Source organism: Vitis riparia, unplaced genomic scaffold (assembly GCF_004353265.1).
Source record: "Vitis riparia cultivar Riparia Gloire de Montpellier isolate 1030 unplaced genomic scaffold, EGFV_Vit.rip_1.0 scaffold418_pilon_pilon, whole genome shotgun sequence".
In the NCBI taxonomy this organism is placed as follows: domain Eukaryota; kingdom Viridiplantae; phylum Streptophyta; class Magnoliopsida; order Vitales; family Vitaceae; genus Vitis; species Vitis riparia.
In genome coordinates, this window is record NW_023269676.1 from 52541 (window position 1) to 62565 (window position 10025).

The following is a 10025-nucleotide window of genomic DNA, read 5'->3' on the forward strand; positions in this document are numbered from 1 at the left end:
ATGGCGGAGTATGAAAACATTTTGCGTATACCCAAATACATGTCCGATTAGATTCGAGTTATACTAATTATGTCTTTCCATGTAACCAATTCTATCTTATGTGAAACTACAATTGGATGGTAATTCTTGCCCTACCAAATTGGAGTATTTTAATCATATTAATTGGAACAAATATGATCCAATATTTATATGTAATGCATCTTAAATCTTGAATTATTATATTGGATGATTACAACTTGAGAACTACAATCCTCAAAACATTGTTACAGTGTTGTTACAATATGAAAAACTATATGTAAAGAAGAATTTTATTATTGTATGAAAAAGAATCAAGGTTGTTACAGTGTTGGAGAAAACTAAATATAAATTGCATAATATAAGCTAAAGAAGAAACATGTCGGAAACATGGAAGTGCTTAAGATATTATTTATGCTCATCAATAATGTGATGCACTAAGAACAAGAATAAGACACTGATAACTGATTTTACAAAAATCTTTTATTGTCTTCAAAGCCTGTGCCATAGGAAATAGGACTGAGAGAGAATGAGTTTCTGGGTAGCTTGGTAATATGATAACACAAAAAACAAACAATGTGTGATGTGCCTAACTTAGCATATTCTCCCTATTAGTTAATACTATTTCACTGGATGAGGAAGGAAACAAACTCAATAATGGCCAAGCCAAGCCCATTGCTTTAGTTCTACATCTTCACCTTCTTCTTCCTCTTCTTTAACTTGCCTTGTCTTTCCTATCCTGAACACCAAAAACAAGCACTTCTCCAATTGAAGTCCCCCTTCCTTGCTATTGGTTATACACTTCGGCACAAGTTACCTAATATGCTACCATCGTAACACCTACTTTTGATCTAACAATTACCAGTCACATTGCAATGGTTAACCAAAAGCTGATATATAATATGAAGTAAAACTTTAATAAATCAATTTACAAATGCAATATAATGACAAAAATTCTTATAATAAATAATAAAACATATTATATTATAGTCTGAACACCTCACGTACCCTATTATGGAATCTACAATAAACCAATTAAAATCTATGTATAATTCAAATTACATTAGTTCCCATAACAATGAACATAAATTTACAATCAGAAACAAAGGTTTTAATTATTCCTGTACAAATCGAATACAATTACAATCAGTTTAACTCAAAAACTTTCTAATTGTATAAGATGATGCAAGTGTCCCTTTCATCATACATAATGTGTGCAATTTCATTCCAATCGCCTATATTTTCCATAGGGCTTCATAATGTGTTCTCCTATAGTGTCATTGTTCAGTTACTCAATCAACTTAATTATTGTTATCATTGTCTCCAAAGACAGTCCAAGTTCATACTTATCCCATAGTGTCATTGTTCAGTTACATGATTGTCAATATACAACAAAACTTACACGACTTCATTTGTCCAACATAAATTACAACCAAATCAAATTTATATTGTGTCATCAAATGTACAGTCCCCATTATTCCGTCATGAAACGATGTCAATGTGCATTATGTGCTGAAAACAACAAACAACCCATAATCTTCAATCTATACTATTTCAACTTTCCCTACACTCATTCAAGTTTAACGCAAAAATCAGCAAATGAATGAATTTCGCCTTTTATAACTATTTTTACATTAATGAAATGATAATACATAGTTCCTCCTACATACCATATTGATTGATTTGGACAACCTCACATTAACCACAACTCCATGAATTTCATAATAAACACTCCATAATCATGCCTACCATAATATTATGACAACGATGTTACTAAGTGTGGAATTATAAATAACACAGGAACTTAAAATAAGTTGTAATCTATTTCAACATAAACCTGAACTGTAAGATAAACACTCACTCATTAGGTTAGGGCGATACATTTGGCATCAAGAAATTGAGCATCCTCAATTCATTATGTGGCACCTCCTTCTTGTGTGCAGCAAGCCATAGGACAACCTTAGCTTAAAACATTTATTATTGCAACAATTGAAACTTTTTTAGGAAGACAAAACTAAAAAATTATTAGTTGTTACTTGTTACTTTACTAGATTTTGTTATATTCCACATAGTGGTATTCTTCCTACCAAGGTGAGAATCCAACAGTTAGATTTTCTTGTTGTGTAGGTCATATACGTAAAGTGTCCAATGGTTCTTTATAAGAACCGGTAAGAAGACCTGTACCAATGGACTTTCATTAAACATACATATGAATCATGGACCTTCATACAACAAAAATTAATTACAAACATAAAACATTGCACTTTACCTTGTTCACATTCCTATATGGAATATCCATGGGAGACAAATGTGGCTCAAATCGTCCTATAACTACCTCTCTCACTAAATGTTTTCCCTATGAGCGAATGACCATTTTCTACATATCAAATAGGGGATAGCTTTAGATTAGTAACTATAGCTAATGCATTGTTCAAGATATAAAATAAAGTTCAACAATGATTTAATGGGTCAATCATCATTACAACTATGTAGGGCAATAGAAACAATTTCATCTTTGGTTAATGTTCATACTACAACAATCTATAGTATGCATCGACGACCTGATTTCGTGCATCATAAAAATGTAAGCAGCTAAATATATCATAACAACAATTTAATTTTCAAACTTAAACTAATGCATATAGAGGGATAAGAAGTCATATGCAAGTCGTTCCTTATCCAACAATCCCCTTCAAAACATCCCAAATTACCTCTGGTTAAGCTAGTGTCATGTATTGCCACTAGTTCCTCACTGTTTCAAACACTGATTCATGCTTAATTGGTGTCTCAGCTGATTCGTGTCCAGCTGGTGCTCCTTGATTGAGGGAGTAATCAACAAAATTTATAACCTATTACACCATATACTAGGGTAGCAAAGACAAAGCTACTATAGCATAGTGGCTCTAGGATCGTTCACTGGGATGGGTATTCACTTTGCAAATGATATTAATTCAAAGCTGAATTGGTGCCTTTTCATTTCAAGGTTAGCTTTAAAAGAAAACATAAAGATGTTTGAATGAAAAAGGTTTGGTTTTAAACTAACCAAAAATAGTAGTAACTGGATTTTACTTAGAAAAGTGTTTCTTGGAGTTTAGATCACTAGGCTCAGATTCCTCATACAAAAAGAGAGTTTCGGTCACTTGTTTCTTTTCCTCGCATTAGAGAATTAACATATAGTTCCTTCTCCAACCGGTGTTGTACAGATGCTTCCCATTAATGGGTTCAAACACTAAATCCCTCTCACCGATGCACCTTGCAATGGCTCATACCTCTCACCTAGCACTTGCCATTCAAGGTGATCTTTAACCTTGGATTTCCCTTCACAAGCTCGTAAGAGATAACTAATGGATGTCTCCTTGGAGTCCAAAAGCTTACCAAGTGTTGGAAATTCTAGAAAATCCTACCTTCAAGTCACCTCCCAGAGGCTCGCAAGGGGTAAACTAGTGAATCTCCATGGACGGAGATCACTTGCCTTACCAAGTGTTGGCCCAGGTGATTTAAAAGCGTTTTAAGTTAACTAAAAAGATAAAAAAACCATTAACGGGTCACACTTTCTCTTCATTAAAAACTAAAACAACAAAACTTCCAATTTATGCATGAGGGAACTTACCCGGCTTTCCTCACTCCAAGATACGAAGAGCCTAGCCTCTCATCCTCTGAGAAAACATCTTAGAGAATGTTTGGCTAGCAAGAAAATGAAAATGAAAGAGAAGGAAAAACAGAGCAAGGCTCTGTATATTCTATATAATTATCTATCTACATAATGGATCTCCTGGAAAAAGCTCCCCGAGAGTCTCCCATTTTTTAGTGTTTACAAGAGAGTTCATATAGGAAGGTAATTTACCCTTCCCTGGATACTTCCTAGCTAAGGAATTACATGAGTGGCTGAATACAAGGAGAAAATGGAAATTTATACAAAAATATCTGAAGAAAAGATCTAAAAGAGTCGGTGCACAAATATCGGGAAGCATTAAGGACCATTTCGTAGGTGAAAACGAGGTCTGTGAGATTTCGCAGATGCACAAAAAGGGCTGCGAAATTACTTCGCAACAACCGGCTGATTTCGCACCGCTGCGAAATGGTCTTTCAGCTTGCAGTGGTCGCCTTCCATCGTGTCGTGAAACTTTAGGAGGAATTCCATAGCACTGTGCAAAAAGGCTGCGAAATCATTTCGCAACAAAAGGGTAATTTCGCAGCGTTGTGCAAAATTCTTCCTTCAGCTTGGAGTGATCGGCTTCCAATGGCTGTAACTTCCTCATTTCAACTCCGAATTGCATACCGTTTGAAGCATTGGATTCTTGACTTCCTGAGCTTTGAAATGGTATATAGAATGTAGAAAATAGACTTCGAGAAGTGCTCCAAAAGTGTGAAAGAAGAGTGCAGCTGCTGTCCTCTGTTTTCCTCTTTGCTTTTCTCCTCTTTGCATTCCTCCTTTTTGCATTCCGGATTTGCTTATGGAAAAGGACTTCAAAGCTTCGGTTCTTCATGTTTCTGAGCTTTCCATTGCTTTGCCATGGATTCCAAATAACTCTCCTCAATCTTGGATTGCTTTGGTGATCAAATTACTAACAAAAACACCAAAACTTACACAATTTGATTAGAATTGATTGCAAGGGTCCTTAATATGTCAATTGGGTTAAAAGGAAATAACTACTACTCAAAAGTGTTTAAAAAGATTAATTACAAGCTACAAAATAGCACTTTTTGAGTAGTAATCACTCCCCCCAACCGACATATTGCTAGTCCCTTAGCAATGAAGGAGAGAAAAATAAAATAAAAGTGCCATAATTTACAACATCATGCTGATCACTTCAAAAAATGTTTAAGTGGCATGACTGATCTAACTCTCACATGGAACATTAAAGAAATAAAACTCAAACTTCAACAAGAGTTATCAAATAACTTGTCTAATCACAATTCTTAAAGAGAATGCATTATGCAAATTTAAGCTTTAAAATCATTTCCACTTCCAAAGGACCAAACCTTACTCTTCCACAAAAATCTGTGTTATTCATTAGTTTCCGAATATAGTATGTTGAACTAATCTCTCCCCTCAACCTAGTTCTTTTCAAAGCTTAACAAACTAATCAACCTCCAATAGGCTAAGAACGCACCTCTTTTCTCACAATTTTTTTTTTCATTGTAGGAGTACAAGGCTAAAGGTATTATTTTCTAAATTGTCCATGTAACGGGGGTCCATCGATGACTCCCAACCAATTAAGGTTTAGGGCATCAAGCTTTAAGGAATTTTCAACCACTAACTCCTCGGATTTCACCCCGGACTTTTGAGAATGAATTTTTAATACCCAAGCACCTACCATATGTTAAACTCCACCTATTCACCCATGTAACGAGCATTGAGGTCGGTGACTCCCAACCAATTAAGGCTTAGGGCACCAGGTTTTAAAGATTTTCACCATATACCCCTCAGACCTTGCTCGGGTTTTAAGGTAAGCAAACATTTTTTTTTTTCAAAGGCTCATTGGCCTTTTACAAGGTGCCCCAACACTATTAAATGAGGTCAAAGGTACCAAGTCTAAAATTTTCCTAAGTCAAGAGGGAAATAGTTTTTCATCTTATAAACGGAACCTAGTGTGCACGGTGTGTGATAAGCTTAATGTGGAAGAAATAAGGTTGAAATCAATAGGAGTTCAATAATTCATCAACTTTAATAAACATAATACAAACTCTAAGTCAAGTAAAAAGACAAAAATTCAATTCCTCCTTTTTCATTTTGAAAATTTTTCCTTAATAACCATGGAGAGTAGAATAAAAAACTTTAAAAATTTTAAAATTAAGCAAAAAGCAACTAAATTACCAAAATAACTTAGCATTAATAATTAAAACTTCCTTCCTCAACTCTCCCCCAACCAAGCTGAACATTGTCCTCAATGTTTCAAGAGCGATTAAAAAATAAAGGGAGGAAGTGGTACCTCCTGAGTGACATGGAGTCTGAGTCGTATAGGAGAAACCACATGTTTAAAAAAAAAACAAAAGATTCAGTGAGTAGAGGAAATAGAGAAATGCCAAGTTTAAACAAAAATGATGTCTATGTATGATGTATCATCAGTAATACATCCAATCTCAGAATATAAGACATCAAAACATGGAATTATGTATACTAATATAAAGACAAAAAATGAAGAGATGATCAAGTAATGGTAGAGTCCTATGGAGCTGATGCATATGTGGTGGCCTCTTGAGTGGGTTGGATCAGAACTTCAACCTCTGCTTTGGTAGTCTCCTTAGGTGGCATAGTCTCCTCAGCTGGAGCTATGGGCTTTGATGGTTTAAAGGAGGTAAGAAATGGAATGAGAGGCTTCAAGTGTGATCTCAGCGTGCGCGGGGCTTTCCTCTAGTCTTGGCCATCACTGAAATGGAGAAAGGTGGTTGTTCATGAGTTCCAGAGGGTACTCAGCTGGTGCGTGGGGCTCTGTTGGCATTTTAGCAACTTCCCTTGGCTTTGCAAGGTGTTTTTGCAAACCTCCCTCCATTTTGCAAGTCAATTTCAAAATTTGAAGGCCATTTCGACGCTTGAAGGTGATTTCGCAGCCATTTTGAAGCTTGGAGGTGATTTTGCAGCCATTTCGCAGCTTGGAGATCATTTCATAACCATTTCGAAGCTCAAAAGTGATTTCGCAGCCCAAAAGTGCCCTGCGAAATGGAGCTTTGGCTGCGAAATTGGAAGTTTTTACGTTCGCAGCCATTTCGCAGCCGCAAAACACCCTACGAAATGGGACTTTGGCTGCAAAATTGGGAGTTTTTATGCTTCGCAGCCGTTTCGCAGCTGCGAAATAAGGGTCATTGTGCTGCAAAAATGGCACTCGTGTGCCAAAAGTTGGTTTTGCAGCTTCGAAATCCTCTGCGAAATGGAGCTTTCCCTGTGGAAATGGGATCTTTCATGCTTTGGTGGTTCGCAGCCGTTTCGCAGCTGCGAAATTGGGGTCACTGTACCGCGGAATGGCACTCGTGTGCCAAAAGTTGGCTTCGCAGCTGCGAAACACCCTTCCAAATGGAGCTTTCCCTGCGAAATGGAGGATTTCATGCTTTGGAGCTTCGCAGCCCACTTCGCAGCTGCAAAATGGGGGCTCCTGTGCTGCGAAGTGGCACTCGTGTGCCATTCTTGGATTCGCAGCTGCGAAAATTTTCGCAGATAAGTCAATTGAGTTGCGAAACGGTTTCGCAGCAAAGTGCCAATTTCGTAGAGGCTGCGAAATCTCGCAGACCCCTGTTTTTGCCCTGTTTTTGCCCCGTTTTTGCTCTGAAAAATTTCATTTCAATTTCTTTGCAATTCCTCCTGATTTTGATCATCCAAAAACCTATATTACATCAAAACAAAGTAGAATTAAAACATTAAAATCAAAATTAAAGCATTGAAATCAAAATTAAAGCATTGATATCAAAATTAAAACAAGTAATAAGTAAAACAAAAAGTTATGGACTAGTTAGTCTTTAGAAAGACTAAGTCCATCAAAAAATTTGATCTTGATTTAGCTTGCCCGGATCCCATATGAAGTTTGCATCCTTCACTTGAGACTTGGTTTGTATGATTTTTCCATACAAAGTTTGGAGAAAAAGCGGATGCATGTGTTTCTTCGTCATTTCTTCCTTGATGACTATCATCTGTGGTTCTTCATCTAATTTAAGATCATAGCCATCTTTCTCTGTATTTTTCCCCTTTTTCTTTCCTTTGATTTCCTCTCTCTTTTCTTTCTCTACTTCACTTTCTACCTCATGCTCTAGCTTGGATGTGGGCAGATCAAACTCTTTACCACTCCTCAGAGTGATTACTTCTTTGACTTCCCTCTTTTGTGAAGATTTTCCCTCCTTAGCCTCCATTTCATGGATACTCATGGAATTTTGATAAGGTTGAGAAGGAGAGTTTTCTTTCTCTTGCATTGTTTTGAGGTTGGCAAACCTTGAGATTGAATCTTGGAGATTATCTATCTTCTGAGATAGATCATTTTGCACTTCATCCCTCTTTTTGTTCAATGAACTCTCTACACTGTCAATTCTTTGACTGAGCTGAGCATTGATGGATTTTTTTAGCTTCAACAAAGTCTTCCATGACCTTGTTAAGATTCATCATAGCTTGTTCAAGGTTTGAGGCTTGCTGTGGTGCTTGAGCAGGTTGCTGGTACTGAGGTGGCTGTGGTTTCCAAGAGAATGTTGGATGGTCCCTCCAATTGGAATTGTAGGTGTTGCAATCACCAAACATTTCCCTCTCCACTGGAATGGTAGGACACTCCTTCACCAAGTGCTCATAAGATAGACAAATGGCACAAGACATAGCTTGCAATGGTGTCTGAGAGATGGCTTGCACTTCTTGCATGTTCTTCATTTCTAGCTCATCCAATCTCCTTTCCATAGCTGCAATCTCTGCCTTCATGTCCATGCCGTCATTCAAAATATACATCTCACCCTTAGCTTTAGGTTGAGACGTCATTCTTCCCATATCTCTAGCATTTGGTTCATCCCATCTTCTTGAAAATTCAGCCACATAACTGATGAAGTTCATGGCTTCCTCTGCTATGGTATTCAATATGGCATGCACAACTAGCAATTTGTGAATTAAGAACAGAGAACACAAAAGAAAACAAAAGAAAAACAATTCAAAGAAAGAAAATTAAGGTAAACTAAAAACTAAATAAAAGGTATACTAAAATATGAACAATAAAGAAATAAAAAGAGTTAGTAAAAGGAAAAGAAAAGTCACCAAACTTGTGATGAAGATCACAAGTATTCTCAAAAGATCATATCACTGCAAAGTGGCACCATCCCCGGCAACGGCGCCATTTGATTCATGCCTAATTGGTGTCTCAGCTGATTCGTGTCCAACTGGTGCTCCTTGATTGAGGGAGTAATCAAAAAAATTTATAACCTATTACACCATATACTAGGGTAGCAAAGACAAAGCTACTATAGCATAGTGGCTCTAAGATCGTTCATTGGGATGGGTTTTCACTTTGCAAATGATATTAATTCAAAGCTAAATTGGTGCCTTTTCATTTCAAGGTTAGCTTTAAAAGAAAACATAAAGATGTTTGAATGAAAAAGGTTTGGTTTTAAACTAACCAAAAATAGTAGTAACTGGATTTTACTTAGAAAAGTGTTTCTTGGAGTTTAGATCACTAGGCTCAGATTCCTCATACAAAAAGAGAGTTTCGGTCACTTGTTTCTTTTCCTCGCATTAGAGAATTAACATATAGTTCCTTCTCCAACCGGTGTTGTACAGATGCTTCCCATTAATGGGTTCAAACACTAAATCCCTCTCACCGATGCACCTTGCAATGGCTCATACCTCTCACCTAGCACTTGCCATTCAAGGTGATCTTTAACCTTGGATTTCCCTTCACAAGCTCGCAAGAGATAACTAATGGATGTCTCCTTGGAGTCCAAAAGCTTACCAAGTGTTGGCAATTCTAGAAAATCCTACCTTCAAGTCACCTCCCAGAGGCTCACAAGGGGTAAACTAGTGAATCTCCATGGACGGAGATCACTTGCCTTACCAAGTGTTGGCCCAGGTGATTTAAAAGCGTTTTAAGTTAACTAAAAAGATAAAAAACCATTAACGGGTCACACTTTCTCTTCATTAAAAACTAAAACAACAAAACTTCCAATTTATGCATGAGGGAACTTACCCGGCTTTCCTCACTCCAAGATACGAAGAGTCTAGCCTCTCATCCTCTGAGAAAACATCTCAGATTATGTTTGGCTAGCAAGAAAATGAAAATGAAAGAGAAGGAAAAACAGAGCAAGGCTCTATATATTCTATATAATTATCTATCTATATAATGGATCTCCTGGAAAAAGCTCCCCGAGAGTCTCCCATTTTTTAGTGTTTACAAGAGAGTTCATATAGGAAGGTAATTTACCCTTCCTTGGATACTTCCTAGCTAAGGAATTACATGAGTGGCTGAATACAAGGAGAAAATGGAAATTTATACAAAAATATCTGAAGAAAAGATCTAAAAGAGTCGGTGCACAAATATCGGGAAGCACTAAGGACC